The following is a 17,105-nucleotide window of genomic DNA, read 5'->3' on the forward strand; positions in this document are numbered from 1 at the left end:
GTTCTGGTCGAGCGCCCCTATGAAATGGAACGCACGACCAGCAGCTGTAAGAAATTGTAAGACAATCAAGGTGTTTAAAAATAAACTCAAAACTCACTTATTTAAATAAAGGATAGGTCACAGCTTTCTGCATTGAACGTGCCAGGGATAGGACTTGTGCCCGTATGCCTACGGGCCTTTTGGATGCACACAATAAATAATGTAATGCAATGTAATGAGCAATTTTACCCCGGGCAAAACAGTATCCTATGTCTCGAGAAGCTCATGAAGGCATATTTAAAACTGTGAATCAGGGGAATCCTAGTGCCATCGGAATCTCCGTGCAATACTGCAGTGCCTCCGATCAAAAATCTAAAGGATGGTCATGGAGATTTATCCAGAACTTGTACTCCTCTTAATCAGATTGGAGAAGCACAGTTTCCATTAGTTCCGAATACTGCAACAATATTGTGTAACATCCCAGTTGAAGCTAAGTACTTCACGGTGATAGATTTAAAAAATGTATTTTTCTCGATCCCGTTGCATAAAGGCTCAGAAGACCTTACTTCCTTTACGTTCAGACAAAAGAGACTAAAACATACTTGTTTACCTCAAGGGTACTGTGAGTCCCCATCAGTCATTAACAGGGTCCTACAGATGGATCTAGGTAATATTGAACTCAAGAGTGCATGCCCACTCTTTATCTGCGTTCAGGCATACCTCTGCCCACTTCCCCGGGTGTCCAGGCATACCTCTGCCCTCTTACTTATCTGCATACAGCCCTACCTCTTACTTATCTGCATACAGCCCTACCTCTTACTTATCTGCATACAGCCCTACCTCTCCCTACTTTTTATTATCTATGTTGAGGCCTACTTCTGTCCACTTCTTTTTCTGTGTTCAGGCATACCTATGCCCACTTCCTCATGTGTCCAGGCATACCTCTGCCCACTTCCTTATATGTGTTCAGGCATGAATTTGCCCACTTCCGTATCTATGTTAAGGCATACCTCTGCCCACTTCATTATCTGCGTTCAGGCATATTTTTGCCCACTTTTTTTCTGTTTTCAGGCATCCATCTGCCCACTTAAGTAGCTGGATTCTGGCATACCTCTACCCACTTCCTTATCTGCGTTCAGGCCTACCTCTCCCCACTTCTTTATCTATGTTCAGGTCTACCTATGCCCACTTTCCTATCTGAGTTCAGGCCTACCTCTCCCCACTTCTTTATCTATTCTCAGGTCTACCTATGCCCACTTTCCTATCTGGGTTCAGGTATACCTCTGCCCACTTCATTGTCTGTGTTCAGGCATACCTCTGCCCACTTCCTTATCTGCATTTAGGCACCCCCCTTCCCACTTTCTTACCTGTGTTCAGGCACACATCTGCCCACTTCCGTATCTATGTTAAGGCATACCTCTGCCCACTTCATTATCTGCGTTCAGGCATACCTTTGCCCACTTTTTTCTGTTTTCAGGCATCCATCTGCCCACTTAAGTAGCTGGAATCTGGCCTACCTCTCCCCACTTCTTTATCTATGTTCAGGTCTGCCTATACCCACTTTTCTGTCTGGGTTTAGGCATACCTCTGCCCACTTCCTTATCTGCATTTAGGCACCCCCCTTCCACTTTCTTACCTGTGTTCTGGCATATCTCGGCCCACTTCCTTATCTATGGTAAGGCATACCCCTGCCCACTTCATTATCTCTGTTCAGGCCTACCTCCGCCCACTTCCTCATGTTCCAGGGGTGCCTCTGCCAACTTCTCTATCTGTGTTCAGGCATACCTCTGCCTACTTCGTTATCTGTGTTCAGGCATACCTCTGCCTCCTTCCTCGTGTGTCCAGGAGTACCTCTACCTACTTCTCTATCTGTGTTCAGGCATACTTCCGTCTATTTCTATATCTGTGTCCAGGCATACTTCTGACCACTTCCTCGTGTGTTCAGGCATACCTCTGCCCACTTTCTTATCTGTGTCCAGGCATACCTCTGCCCACTTACTTATCTATGTTAAGACATAGCTATGCCCACTTCCCCAGGTGTCCATGCATACTTCTGCCAATTCCTTATCTGTGTTCAGGCATACTTCTGCCCACTTTCTTATCTGTGTTCAGGCATACTTCTGCCCAATTCCTTATCTGTGTTCAGGCATACTTCTGCCCATTTCCTTATCTGTGTTCAGGCATACTTCTGCCCACTTTCTTATCTGTGTTCAGGCATACTCTGTCCACTTTCTTATCTGTGTTCAGGCATACTCTGCCCACTTTCTCATCTGTGTTCAGGCATACTCTGCCCACTTTCTTATCTGTGTTCAGGCATACTTCTGCCCACTTTCTTATCTGTGTTCAGGCATACTCTGCCCACTTTCTCATCTGTGTTCAGGCATACTCTGCCCACTTTCTTACCTGTGTTCAGGCATACTCTGCCCAACTCCATCCTTTGTTGAGGGTCTCCCTGTTCTGCTTCCTGATGTTATGCAGGGTGTTATATAGAGAGTAGCACTGTTAGTTGCAACTGAAGCAATATATCTGTAGATAGTGATGTGGTGTACCCTGCATAGACTTTGGCAGCCTGAAGCCCTTCATTCTACACTAGAGCTTCCTCACAATGGCCAGGCTTCCAAGGCTCTGCATGTTTATGCTGGGAGGGAAAAGCGGCTGTAAGCTGTGAAGGGGCTCGGGGCTGCTGTACACAGCTGCTGGAATAAATACTCGTTAGGATTCATGCTGCTGCTGCTGTGAAGGCTTTACCTTTTTAATATTGGTGTCAGGGATGGGATGCACATCTCTCCCCTGAACAGATTCCACTGTTCCTGGACCTTTGTGTATCAGCACCCCTTGCGATGGATGGTCGGGATCAGCTTGTGCACCCCAAGATATGTAGATAACACAGGGTCGCTCTGCCCACCCCCTTGTCTGTGTTTAGGGTCTCTCTGCTCTGCTGTCTATGCTCAGAAACACCTCTGCAGCTACTTGTCTGTGCTCAGAGTCTTTCTGCCCAGCTTTCTATCTGTGTTGGGGCATTCCCCTGCCCCTCTCCTTGTGGGTTTCAGGGCCCATCTACCCAGTTCCTTTGCTGTATTTGGGGTGCTCATGCCCACCTGCCTGTCTTTTATCAGGGTGCATCTACCCAGGTCCCTGTCTCTGCCAGCCGGGTCACTGTACCCTACTTTCTGTATTCATAGATGTCTGTGCCCATCGCCTTGTCTGTCTTGTTTGTCACTCTCTCCAGCCAAGCCTGTGCTCTATATCATGCCATGTTGATGCCAGGTGCTAGCGTGGCAGTGTGGGGATGGAGCCAAGCCTGTGCTCTATATCACGCCATGTTGATGCCAGGTGCTAGCGTGGCAGTGTGGGGATGGAGCCAAGCCTGCGCTCTATATCACACCATGTTGATGCCAGGTGCTAGCGTGGCAGTGTGGGGATGGAAGCCAAGCCTGCGCTCTATATCATGCCATGTTGATGCCAGGTGCTAGTGTGGCAGTGTGGGGATGGAGCCAAGCCTGCGCTCTATATCACACCATGTTGATGCCAGGTGCTAGCGTGGCAGTGTGGGGATGGAAGCCAAGCCTGCGCTCTATATCACGCCATGTTGATGCCAGGTGCTAGCTGTGGCAGTGTGGGGATGGAGCCAAGCCTGCGCTCTATATCATGCCATGTTGATGCCATGTGCTAGCGTGGCAGTGCCAGTGTGGGGATGGAAGCCAAGCCTGCGCTCATGTTGATGCCAGGTGCTAGCGTGGCAGTGTGGGGATGGAGCCAAGCCTGGGGATGGAGCCAAGCCTGCGCTCTATATCACGCCATGTTGATGCCAGGTGCTAGCGTGGCAGTGTGGGGATGGAGCCAAGCCTGCGCTCTATATCACGCCATGTTGATGCCAGGTGCTAGCGTGGCAGTGTGGGGATGGAAGCCAAGCCTGCGCTCTATATCACGCCATGTTGATGCCAGGTGCTAGCGTGGCAGTGTGGGGATGGAGCCAAGCCTGCGCTCTATATCACGCCATGTTGATGCCAGGTGCTAGCGTGGCAGTGTGGGGATGGAGCCAAGCCTGCGCTCTATATCACGCCATGTTGATGCCAGGTGCTAGCTGTGGCAGTGTGGGGGTGGAGCCAAGCCTGCGCTCTATATCACGCCATGTTGATGCCAGGTGCTAGCGTGGCAGTGTGGGGATGGAGCCAAGCCTGCGCTCTATATCACGCCATGTTGATGCCAGGTGCTAGCGTGGCAGTGTGGGGATGGAGCCAAGCCTGCGCTCTATATCACGCCATGTTGATGCCAGGTGCTAGCGTGGCAGTGTGGGGATTGAGCCAAGCCTGCGCTCTATATCACGCCATGTTGATGCCAGGTGCTAGCGTGGCAGTGTGGGGATGGAGCCAAGCCTGCGCTCTATATCACGCCATGTTGATGCCAGGTGCTAGCGTGGCAGTGTGGGGATGGAGCCAAGCCTGCGCTCTATATCACGCCATGTTGATGCCAGGTGCTAACGTGGCAGTGTGGGGATGGAGCCAAGCCTGCGCTCTATATCACGCCATGTTGATGCCAGGTGCTAGCGTGGCAGTGTGGGGATGGAAGCCAAGCCTGCGCTCTATATCACGCCATGTTGATGCCAGGTGCTAGCGTGGCAGTGTGGGGATGGAGCCGAGCCTGCGCTCTATATCACACCATGTTGATGCCAGGTGCTAGCGTGGCAGTGTGGGGATGGAGACGGCAGCTTTCAAGGTGATGTCGTTTCCCATAAGTGCTCTTGTCAGTCTCCATTAGCCGCAGTTAATTCGTTAATTTGGAGCTGGGTCTCGCTGTTGTACAATCTGCGACCCCTTTTAGTGATATGTAAGCTGCCAGTAACACTTGTCAGCCCTTGAAGAGCCGAGAGCTGTCCAGAGCGGGCCTGGCGCTGGATTCTAAGTATGCCATTGCTGCGGGCAGAGCATGGACCTTGGCCATCAGTCTTTGATTGGGCCCTTTTGGCAGGAAAATCACCCTCACCCTCATCCTATGCCAACCTGCCTTTTCAGTTTGGCACAGCATGCAAGTAGAGGCATAGCTATGGGGGCATAGGGGTGCTATAGCCCCAGATCCTTTGGTTGTAGCCCCAGATAGAAGCTCAGGGGCTACAACCACAAGGCTAGCTAGCCCCGAGGCCCGACAGTCCCGACATTAGCGTAACCCCAGATCTTTTCCAGGCCTAGCAACACCCCTGTTTGCAAGTACCTTTTAGTGCACTGTTCCTTGTTCCAGCCCAGCCCTACGTTGTTACTTGAATATTTGGTATGCAGCGTGATGTGGGCTCATTGGGAACTGAATCGTCTCTAGGCATGGACTCGTAGAGTGCACGGGATCAGGAAGTGACCTCAGGTGACCTGCTGCACGGCTCCAGGTTTGCACCAAAACATGTCCACCTTTGTGTCTTATGAAGCTAATGGCGCAGAGGAAGAGCGGAAGATTAAGGAGGAGGCTGTTGCAGTAGTCTACCCTGGAGAGCACCAGAGCCCGGGTAACACTGAGTCTCTGAGGGAAGGTGAGGAAGGGTAGAAACACTGAGTCTCTGAGGGAAGGTGAGGAAGGGTAGAGTCCCTTTGAGAAGCAACTAATGAAGCTAATGGTGCAGAGGGAGAGCGGAAGATTAAGGAGGAGGTTGTTGCAGTAGTCTACCCTGGAGAGCACCAGAGCCCGGGTAACACTGAGTCTCTGAGGGAAGGTGAGGAAGGGTAGAGTCCCTTTGAGAAGCAACTAATTAATCTAATGGTGCAGAGGAAGAGCGGAAGATTAAGGAGGAGGCTGTTGCAGTAGTCTATCCTGGAGAGCACCAGAGCCTGGGTAACACTGAGTCTCTGAGGGAAGGTGAGGAAGGGTAGAGTCCCTTTGAGAAGCAACTAATTAATCTAATGGTGCAGAGGAAGAGCGGAAGATTAAGGAGGAGGCTGTTGCAGTAGTCTACCCTGGAGAGTACCAGAGCCCGGGTAACACTGAGTCTCTGAGGGAAGGTGAGGAAGGGTAGAGTCCCTTTGAGAAGCAACTAATTAATCTAATGGTGCAGAGGAAGAGTGGAAGATTAAGGAGGAGGCTGTTGCAGTAGTCTACCCTGGAGAGCACCAGAGCCCGGGTAACACTGAGTCTCTGAGGGAAGGTGAGGAAGGGTAGAGTCCCTTTGAGAAGCAACTAATTAATCTAATGGTGCAGAGGAAGAGCGGAAGATTAAGGAGGAGGCTGTTGCAGTAGTCTACCCTGGAGAGTACCAGAGCCCGGGTAACACTGAGTCTCTGAGGGAAGGTGAGGAAGGGTAGAGTCCCTTTGAGAAGCAACTAATTAATCTAATGGTGCAGAGGAAGAGCGGAAGATTAAGGAGGAGGCTGTTGCAGTAGTCGATCCTGGAGAGTACCAGAGCCCGGGTAACACTGAGTCTCTGAGGGAAGGTGAGGAAGGGTAGAGTCCCTTTGAGAAGCAACTAATGAAGCTAATGGCGCAGAGGAAGAGCGGAAGATTAAGGAGGAGGCTGTTGCAGTAGTCTACCCTGGAGAGCACCAGAGCCTGGGTAACACTGAGTCTCTGAGGGAAGGTGAGGAAGGGTAGAAACACTGAGTCTCTGAGGGAAGGTGAGGAAGGGTAGAAACACTGAGTCTCTGAGGGAAGGTGAGGAAGGGTAGAGTCCCTTTGAGAAGCAACTAATGAAGCTAATGGCGCAGAGGGAGAGCGGAAGATTAAGAAGGAGGCTGTTGCAGTAGTCTACCCTGGAGAGCACCAGAGCCCGGGTAACACTGAGTCTCTGAGGGAAGGTGAGGAAGGGTAGAAACACTGAGTCTCTGAGGGAAGGTGAGGAAGGGTAGAGTCCCTTTGAGAAGCAACTAATGAAGCTAATGGTGCAGAGGGAGAGCGGAAGAAGGCTGGCAGAGCAAAGGGGATTGTTGAGAGTGTATGCCGTCATGTGTTTGCCTAGAATAGGTGGGAGTGGGTGGAGCTTTATGATTTGTTTGTGTAATGCCAGAATTTAAGCATAATTTAATATAATTAAATAGAAATATCTGAATAGGCGTATTCGGCAGATAATTCCCCACTCTAAGTGGCCTTCTTGGACGCCTTCGAAATTGTGAATAGGAACATCCTTGAAACGGTATCTGGTAATAATGTCCCCCTACATAATGTCCCCCTACATAATGTTCCCATACATAATGTCCCCCTACATAATGTCCCCATACATAATGTTCCCATACATAATGTCCCCATACATAATGTCCCCCTACATAATGTCCCCATACATAATGTCCCCCTACATAATGTCCCCATACATAATGTTCCCATAAATAATGTCCCCATACATAATGTCCCCCTACATAATGTCCCCCTACATAATGTTCCCATACATAATATTCCCATACATAATGTCCCCACACATAATGTCCCCTTACATAATGTCCCCATACATAATGTCCCCCTACATAATGTCCCCATACATAATGTTCCCATAAATAATGTCCCCATACATAATGTCCCCCTACATAATGTCCCCTACATAATGTTCCCATACATAATATTCCCATACATAATGTCCCCACACATAATGTCCCCTTACATAATGTCCCCACACATAATGTCCCCCTACATAATGTCCCCATACATAATGTCCCCATACATAATGTTCCCATAAATAATGTCCCCATACATAATGTCCCCCTACATAATGTCCCCCTACATAATGTTCCCATACATAATATTCCCATACATAATGTCCCCACACATAATGTCCCCTTACATAATGTCCCCACACATAATGTCCCCTACATAATGTCCCCATACATAATGTTCCCATACATAATGTCCCCCTACATAATGTCCCCATACATAATGTCCCCATACATAATGTTCCCATACATAATGTCCCCCTACATAATGTCCCCCTACATAATGTCGCCATACATAATGTCCCCATACATAATGTCCCCCTACATAATGTCCCCATACATAATGTTCCCATACATAATGTCCCCATGTTGCCGGGAAAAGCCATTGGCGACATTTTATATGAGGATGGGTTGCAGGGATGTCCCCTGCTCCCCTTGTAAAAAAAAAATAAAAAAATGTGGAGGTTGCAGGGGTGTCCCGCGCATTTTCAATGTAATAACGTCTCCACAATAACAGCGACTTTTTTGTCAAGAGCCATTTGTGTGGGGATAGTATTACATGGAACCCTTGAAACAGTGGTGCGTGTCAGCCCCAAAGCTGACATACTTGGCGCCATTGGCAATAACCAGAATTTTCCCCTGAAATTAGGTCATCTACATATATGCGACCTAGCAGATGCGGATGATGATGTCTTGATAGATGCGACGAGAATAGGTGAAATCCAGCAGTAGAAATAACTACAACAAAAGTCGTGCATTTTATTGCTCACCACCAGCAACTAAAAAGTATTCTAAAAATGCCCATGGCCATGGCCATCGGCTCGACATTCTGGACCAGTTTTGCTACTTGGTATAGTACTTGGTCTCGTTAACTGATAGGACCTTATTTTGAAGTGCATATTTTGAAGTGCTGGGGTTCGACGTTGTGGACCAGTTTGGATATTCGGGATCGTACTTGGTGTTGTCACCTAATAGGACTTTACTTTGAAGTGCTGAGGTTCGACGTTGTGAAGCAGTGTTGCTGTTTGGGATGGCACCTGCTCTCGTCATCTAATAGGACCTTATTTTGAAGTGCATATTTTGAAGTGCAGCGGTTTGACGTTGTGGATAAGTTTTGATAATCAGGTGGCACCTGCTCGCGTCATCTAATAGGACCTTACTGTGAAGTGCATATAAGTGCAGAGGTTCGACGCTGTGACCCCCCCCCCCCCAGAGTACACTTGACTAGATGCTTGTTGTGCGGTGAGCATTGGGAAATGTGTGCAGATTAGCGCCACACAGTTCGCAGAAGTGTACCAACATTCAATTGTGTTAAAATAAATATCAAAACAGCACAGGCGAGTGCCCACTCCCCACGTGGATGGTTGAATTCCTCACACCTTCAAAACATATATGTTATATATAATTATATGTATACATACAACGTGCGCATTCGGTTTACAAAACCTCCAATACATTTGTAGGCAGTAAATTAAGATCTAAACGTCTTTTAACTAAAATCAATATTAAATTAACAATTCATAAATAATCTAAACACATAATTAACATGAAATAAATCCCTAATCTTAGACCTGAAAGGTAATACAGCCAGTATCAAAGCTATTTGATTATCATTTGAGGTTCTCAACCAAACATTCTCAGTTTTTTTAAATATCGGATTCCTGACAAACGTGTTCCAAACTCTCCTCTCAAGGGAGACCATTGGAGTCCACTGGATGCGGAGATTAGCAATGTCAGGATGCATTTGCGGGCTTGTATTGTGGAGGCTGGCCTCATGCTTTTTCTTGGGCTCAGCAAGCATGGACATGTGCTCCACATGTCTCCAAGATACTGTGTGCCCTGCTATCTGCTGACATGTCTCACCTGCTCTCATACAGCACTGACTGAACATGTGACCTGTAATACGCACTATCCCAACCAATGATTTGTAAAGAATTTCTGGGAGAGGACTCCCCATCCCCGCCCTGAACCACTGCACACACACCAGGAGTCAGTCACACAAACACACACATAGACAGAAACACACACACATTCAGGGTTTTCTCCAGGTCCAGGAGAGCATTGCCAGTAGCCTTTCCAGGGAATGCTCTCTCTGGACCAGGATGTGGGGCACTATTTCTTGCAGAGGTTTGGGTGGGCTCCTTAACTTCCTTGCCACAACTCTTGCATCTCCAATAAAAGTGTGTGTGGGTGTGTGAGTGTCTGCGTGCGTGTGCGTGTGTGTGCAATAAAGGTTCAGAGTTTGTTTTAGAAAATTAGTAAAATGTTCTCCCCACTGGAACATGTAAACAGTAATAATTGGAATCCCAGAATAGACCTAGAAGTTTTTAACTCTAAATGTTGAAAAGTCAGAAACCAGACAGGCTTTGCTGCAATGGTCAGGCCTCTCTCAGTCATGGGAATGCATAGGAACCATGCTAGCCAATGCGGTTACTCAATTTCCTATAGTGGGGGCAGGGGAGGGTTTCTTCGCCCACAGTCCAGGCATCCTAACAGCTGTGCCTCTGGATGGAGCAAGCTGTCTCCGGTCGGGTTTGGATTTCTCGCTTCCCTGTCGGCTTTCTGGGGCAGGAGCAATGCATTTGCTGGGAAGCGTGAGAAGGGAACCATGGCACACATTAAGCCTACAGCGAAGATTGTCTTGACTGCTTGTTTAAAGGCTTTCCTTCGCTTCTTGGAAGATGGGAAGCCTCGTGTGTTGTAGGGTTGCAGTAGCCCTCCTCCGGTTCCGGTTCCAGAGAGAGAGAGAGAGGAGCGGCCTAGCTGTGGCTTCCGAGGTTCCTTGCTGTTGTTGGCAGTCGGGGATGTCGCTGTTGATGAGGAAAGCCACAGAGGAACCAGAGAGTGCAGGGTGACCTCTTGGCTAGTCCTGGCAGTTATCACGGTCAGGCCCATGTTCTATAGGTGCGCTGGAGATGGAGGGTTCTCATGGACATGCGCAGGTCTGACTGCTTAACTGTGCCCGAGTCCAGCGCATGTCTTTCCACGTGGCAGGAGTATGCAACGTTTGGCTCTCCAGATGTTTTCGACTACAAGTACCATCAGTCCTATACAGCAAGTCAGTGGTGAAGGATCATAGGGGTCTTAGTCCAAACCATTACAAGAGTCACAGATTTGAGACTGTTTCCCTACTGGATGGATGCTACTTTTGGTGGAGAAGTAGTTGTGCTCGTCCAGACTTACATGCATGTATTGTTGCTACTTGGATGTTTTTCGATTGCTGCCAAAGGGTGCTCTCGCTGCAAGTAGGCTGCTACCCAAGGGTGCTGGTGTTTTTTAGATTATGTGGGTGAGTGCTGCTGCCTAGAGGTCACCTGATGCTCTCCATGGGCTGTGAGGCCATCGCTGGTGACCCTGACCTGGTTCTGGGGGCTCACTTGCTTGAAGATCTGAACCCCATGGCTGGTTGTCAGTGGAGGATGCAAGGCCACTGACACACCACAGCCCTAGGGAGTAGATTCCTTGTTGTGGTTCTCTGTCATCTCTTCGGTGGGTGTGTGTGGGTGTGCGGTAGAATGAGGGCCCACGTATCAGGGGTCTTGCTGCAGGCTTTCCTCGATGGGGAGGCAATGGACACTTTGGCAAAGCCCCACTCTGTAAAGGGGCTGTTCCAAGGTGTTCACCATTCTCCAGTGAAGCTCAGAGCATTGGTGAAGAGCCACTACTGTATGTGGGGGCATTGTGGTTGGGATGCGGCCACATCCCCAATAACATTCATGTGTTTGCACTTGAATACAGGGGAGGAAAGTGAGGACCATCAGGGGGGCCTAGAGGAGAAGTAGCAGAGGTAAGTGAGGGCCATCTGAGAGGCCTACAGGAGGAGTAGGGAGTAAGTGAGTGCTATCTAGCGGGTCTAGGGGAGGAGTAGTGGAGGCAAGAAAGGGCCTTCCTGCAGGCTTAAAGGAGGAGTAGGGGGTAAGTAAGTGCCATCTAGCGGGTCTAGGGGAGGAGTAGGGGAGGCAAGAAAGGGCCATCCTGCAGGCTTAAAGGAGGAGTAGGGGTAAGTGAGTGCCATCTAGCAGGTCTAGGGGAGGAGTAGGGGAGGCAAGAAAGGGCCTTCCTGCAGGCTTAAAGGAGTAGGGGGTAAGTGAGTGCCATCTAGTGGGTCTAGGGGAGGAGTAGGGGATGCAAGAAAGAGCCATCCTGAAAGCTTAAAAGAAGAATAGGAGGTAAGTGAGGGTACTCTGGTGGGACTATAGTAGTAGTGGGAGAGGTAAGTGAGGACCATCAAGCAAGCCTAAAGGAGGAGTAGGGGGTAAGTGAGTGCCATCATCCAAGCCTAAAGGAAGAGTAGGGGGTAAGTGAGGGCCATCAAACAAGCCTAAAGGTAGAGTAGCGGGTAAGTGAGGGCCATCTGGCGGGCCTATAAGAGATGTATGAGAGGTAGGTGAGGGCTATCAACTAAGCCTAAAGAAGGAGTAGGGGAGGTAAGTGAATGCCCTCAAGCAAGCCTAAAGGAAGAGTAGGGGATAAGGAAGGGCCATCTGGCAAGCCTAAAGGAGAATTAGGAGAGGTAAGTGAGGGCCATCAACCAAGCTTAAAGAAGGAGTAGGAGAGGTAAGTGAATGCCCTCAAGCAAGCCTAAAGGAAGAGTAGGGGGTAAGTGAGGGCCATCTGGCGGGCCTAAAGGCAATGCAGTGGGTAAGTGAGAGCCATCTGGCGGGCCTAAAGGAGAAGTAGGAGAGGTAAGTGAATGCCCTCAAGCAAGCCTAAAGGAAGAGTAGGGCATAAGTAGGGGCCATCTGGCGGCCTAAAGGAAGAGCAGTGGGTAAGTGAGGGCCATCTAGTGGGCCTAGGGGAAGAGTAGGGGAGGTAAGTGAGAGCCATATAGCGGGCCTAAAGGAGAAGAAGGGGAGGTAAGTGAATGACAACAAGCAAGCCTAAAGAAGAAGTAGGAGAGGTAAGTGAATGCCCTCAAACAAGCTTAAAGGAAGAGTAGGGGGTAAGTGAGGGCCATCTAGTGGGCCTAGGGGAAGAGTAGGGGAGGTAAGTGAGAGCCATATAGCGGCCCTAGCGGGGGAGGTAGGGAGGTAAGTGAATGACAACAAGCAAGCCTAAAGGTGGAGTAGGAGAGGTTAGTGAGGGTAATCAGGAAGGCCAAAAGAAGGAGTAGGGAAAGGTAAGTAAGGCAGTAATGGCCATCCAGCTATGCTAAAGGAGTAGCAGGGCAGGTAAGTGAGGACCATCAGGTTTGCCTAACCGTGGAGAAAGGGAGGTAAATGAGGACCAGCAGGCAGGCTTAAAGGAGGAATAGGTCAGGTAAGTGAGGAACATCTAGTGGTCTTAAAGGAGGAGAAGGGGAGGCAAGTGAGGACCATCGGGTGGGCCTAAAGGAGGTGTAGCAGAGTTAAGTAAGGACCATCGGAGAGGCCTATAGCGAGGAGTAGGCGAAGTAAATGATGGCTATTAGGAGGACCTAAATTAGAGTAGGTGAGGTAAGTGAGGGCCATCAGGCAGCCAAAAGGAGTAGGTGAGGTAAGTGAGGGCCATCTGGCAGGCCTAGAGAAGGAGTAGGAGGGTAAGTGAGGGCCATCTGTTGGGCCTATAGGATGAGTAGGGGAGGTAAGGGAGGGCCATCTAGCCAGTCTAAAGGAGAAGTAGGAGAGGTAAGTGGGGGCCATCAACCAAGCCTAAAGAAGGAGTAGGAGAGGTAAGTGGTGGCCATCAACCAAGCCTAAAGGACGAGTAGGGGGTAAGTTAGGGCCATCTGGCGGGCCTATAGGAGGAGTAGGGGAGGTAAGTGAGGGCCATCTAGCAAGCCTAAAGGAGGAGTAGAGGGTAAGTGAGGGCCATCTGGTGGGCCTATAGGAGGAGTAGAGGAGGTAAGTGAGGGCCATCTGGCGGGCCTATAGGAGGAGTAGGGGAGGTAAGTGAGGGTCATCTAGCAAGTCTAAAGGAGGAGTAGAGGGTAAGTGAGGGCCATCTGGTGGGCCTACAGGAGGAGTAGAGGAGGTAAGTGGGGCCATCTAGCAAGCCTAAAGGAGAAGTACTAGAGGTAAGTGAGTGCCATCTGGCGGGACTAAAGAAGAAGTAGCAGAGGTAAGTGAATGCCCTCAAGCAAGCCTAAAGGAAGAGTAGCGGGTAAGTGAGGGCTATCTGGCAGGCCTAGAGGAGTAGTAGGGGTGGTAAATAAGGGGCATCAGATAGGCCTAAAGGAGTAGTGTAGGTAAGTGAGGGCCTTCAGGCCGGCCTAACGGAGGAGTATGGGAGGTAAGTGAGAGTCTTTGTGCGGGTGAAAGAAATGTATATTCGACGAATATTTGGATGAATGGAGCAGTATTATATGAATGTAAGAGCTCCTGTATGAATGCTTGGATGAATGGAACAGTATTACATGAATTTAAGAGCTCCTGGATGAATGTTTAGATGAATGGAACAGTATTATATGAATGTAAGAGCTCCTGGATGAATGCTGGGATGAATGGGACAGTATTCTGTGATTGTAAGAGCTCCTGGATGAATGGAACATTATTATATGAATGTAAGAGCTCTTGGATGAATGAAACAGTATTATATGAATGTAAGAGCTCCTGGATGAATGCTTGGATGAATGGAACAGTATTATATGAATATTAGAGCTCCTGGATGAATGCTTGGATGAAAGGAATAGTATAATATGAATGTAAGAGCTTCTGGATGAATGTTTGGATGAATGGAAAAGTATTATATGAATGTAAGAGCTCCTAGATGAATGCTTGGATGAATGGAACAGTATCATATGAATGTAAGAACTCCCGGATGAATATTTGGATGGATTGAACAGTATTATATGATTGGAAGAGCTCCTGGATTAATGTGTTGATGAATAGAACAGCAATATGCGATTGTAAGAGCTCCTTGATGAATGCCTGGATAGATTGAACAGTATTATACGATTGTAAGAGCTCCTCGATGAATGGAACAGTATTATATGAATGAAAGAGCTCCTGGATGAATGGAACAGTATTATATGATTGTAAGAGCACCTGGATGAATGCTTGGATTAATGGAACAGTATTATATGAATGTAAGAGCTCCTGGATGAATGATTGGATGAATGGAACAGTATTATATGAATGTAAGAGCTCCTGGATGAATGATTGGATGAATGGAACAGTATTATATGAATGTAAGAGCTCATGGATGAATGCTTGGATGAATGGAACAGTATTATATGAATGTAAGAGCTCCTGGATGAATGCCTGGATGAATGGAACCGTACTATATGCATGTAAGAACTCCTGGATGAATGGAAGTGTTTTATTTGAATGTAAGAGCTCCTGGATGAATGGACAAGTATTATATGACTGTAAGAGCTCCTGGATGAATGCTTGGATGAATGGAACAGTATTATATGAATGTAAGAGCTCGTGGATGAATGATTGGATGAATGGAACAATGTTATATGAATGTAAGAGCTCCTGGATTAATGCTTGGATGAATGGAAAAGTATTATATGAATGTAAGAGCTCCTGGATGAATGATTGGATGAATGGAACAATGTTATACGAATGTAAGAGCTCCTGGATGAATGATTGAATGAATGGAATAATGTTATATGAATGTAAGAGCTCCTGGATGAATGATTGGATGAATGGAACCATATGATATGCATGTAAGAACTCCTGGATGAATGGAAGTGTATTATATGAATGTAAGAGCTCCTGGATGAATGCTCGGATGAATGAACAGTATTATATGAATGTAAGAGCTCGTGGATGAATGATTGGATGAATGGAACAGTGTTATATGAATGTAAGAGCTCCTGGATGAATGCTTGGATGAATGGAAAAGTATTATATGAATGTAAGAGCTCCTGGGTGAATGATTGGATGAATGGAACAATGTTATACGAATGTAAGAGCTCCTGGATGAATGATTGGATGAATGGAACAATGTTATATGAATGTAAGAGCTCCTGGACGAATGATTGGATGAATGGAACAATATTATATGAATGTAAGAGCTCCTGGATGAATGCTTGGATGAATGGAGCTGTATTATATGAATGTAAGAGCTCCTGGATGAATGCTTGGATGAATGGAACAGTGTTACATGAATGTAAGAGCTCCTGGATGAATGCGTGGATGAATGGAACAGTGTTATATGAATGTAAGAGCTCCTGGATGAATAGAACCATATTATATGAATGTAAGAGCTCCTGGATGAATGGACAAGTATTATATGACTGTAAGAGCTCCTGGAAGAATATTTGGATGAATGGAACAGTATTATATGAATGTAAGAGCTCCTGGATGAATGCTTGGATGAATGAAACAGTGTTATATGAATGTAAGAGCTCCTGGATGAATGCTTGGATGAATGGAACAGTGTTATATGAATGTAAGAGCTCCTGGATGAATGGAACAGTATTATATGAATGAAGAGCTCCTGAATGAATGCCTGGATGAATAGAACTGTATTATATGAATGTAAGAGCTCCTGGATGAATGGAGCAGTATTATATGACTGTAAGAGCTCCTGGATGAATATTTGGATGAATGGAACAGTATTATATGAATGTAAGAGCTCATGGATGAATGCTTGGTTTGATTGAACACTGGTCGTTCCATGTCATGTCTTATGCTAATGTATTTGTGTCGCTTGTGGTGATTGGCAGTTATCAGACATGCCGTGGAGGCGGGCACCCACTGTGTTAGCCCCCCAGTCTCCAACCCCTGAGAGCCCATCCACTAGTAGACCCACCCATTAGCCCAAGTGAGCAGGGACGCCCCTCTCCGAGAGTGAGAAGCCCATCCCTCACGAGCACGAGTCCGGGATTGCGCGCGGAAAATGCCACGGAGCAGTGCCATGTCCCACAGCAGGGACAGCACGAGTGAAATGTGGCCCTTATTTCATCCCATCGCCGCAGACTGGGCCATAAACGTGACTTACGCTCCGCACAATTATGCTAATATTGCATTTCCTGCCCTAACTCATCGTACGCATCAGCGGCGGCTTATGAATGTCATGGCAGGGGGGAGGCTCGTGCACATGGTTATCTTATTACTCGCCGCCACCTGTGCAGCTTTCAGATGCAAAAACTGGCACTGCTCTAAATAAGTCGGGGGAAACTCCAAGCTATGCAGAAAAACCTCAAAAATGCATTTACTAAATAGAAACAGAAAGCAATAGGCGATCTTGCAGAGAGGATTTTAGCCCTGGCTATATGCACATATTTTGATATACATTTTTAGGTTTGCAATTAGGTGGCACTTTTGCACAAACTATACATCAAAACGATTTAATTGGAGTGCAGATAGGATAAGATGAAGATGAAGGACAGACACACAGCGTGTGGGTGCTGTTTGACTTTTTATCCACCCATTTACCGCCCATTGCCATGACAATCCCTATGGCTGTTCCCACCCATTACCTGCCCTCTCTGTCCAAATCAGACCCTCTGTGGGCTAGCTCTATCAGGCAGTAGCAGCAAACGTGGTGCTGTCCAGAGCCTGTTCTGAGCTTTCTTCTCTAGTTTATGACTTGATTGTTGCAGTAAATTGTAACTGGCTATTTATAACATGCTTAATA

The sequence above is a fragment of the Ambystoma mexicanum genome, chromosome 11 (genome assembly GCF_040938575.1).
Source record: "Ambystoma mexicanum isolate Mex_15411 chromosome 11, UKY_AmexF1_1, whole genome shotgun sequence".
NCBI classification, from domain to species: Eukaryota; Metazoa; Chordata; class Amphibia; order Caudata; family Ambystomatidae; genus Ambystoma; species Ambystoma mexicanum.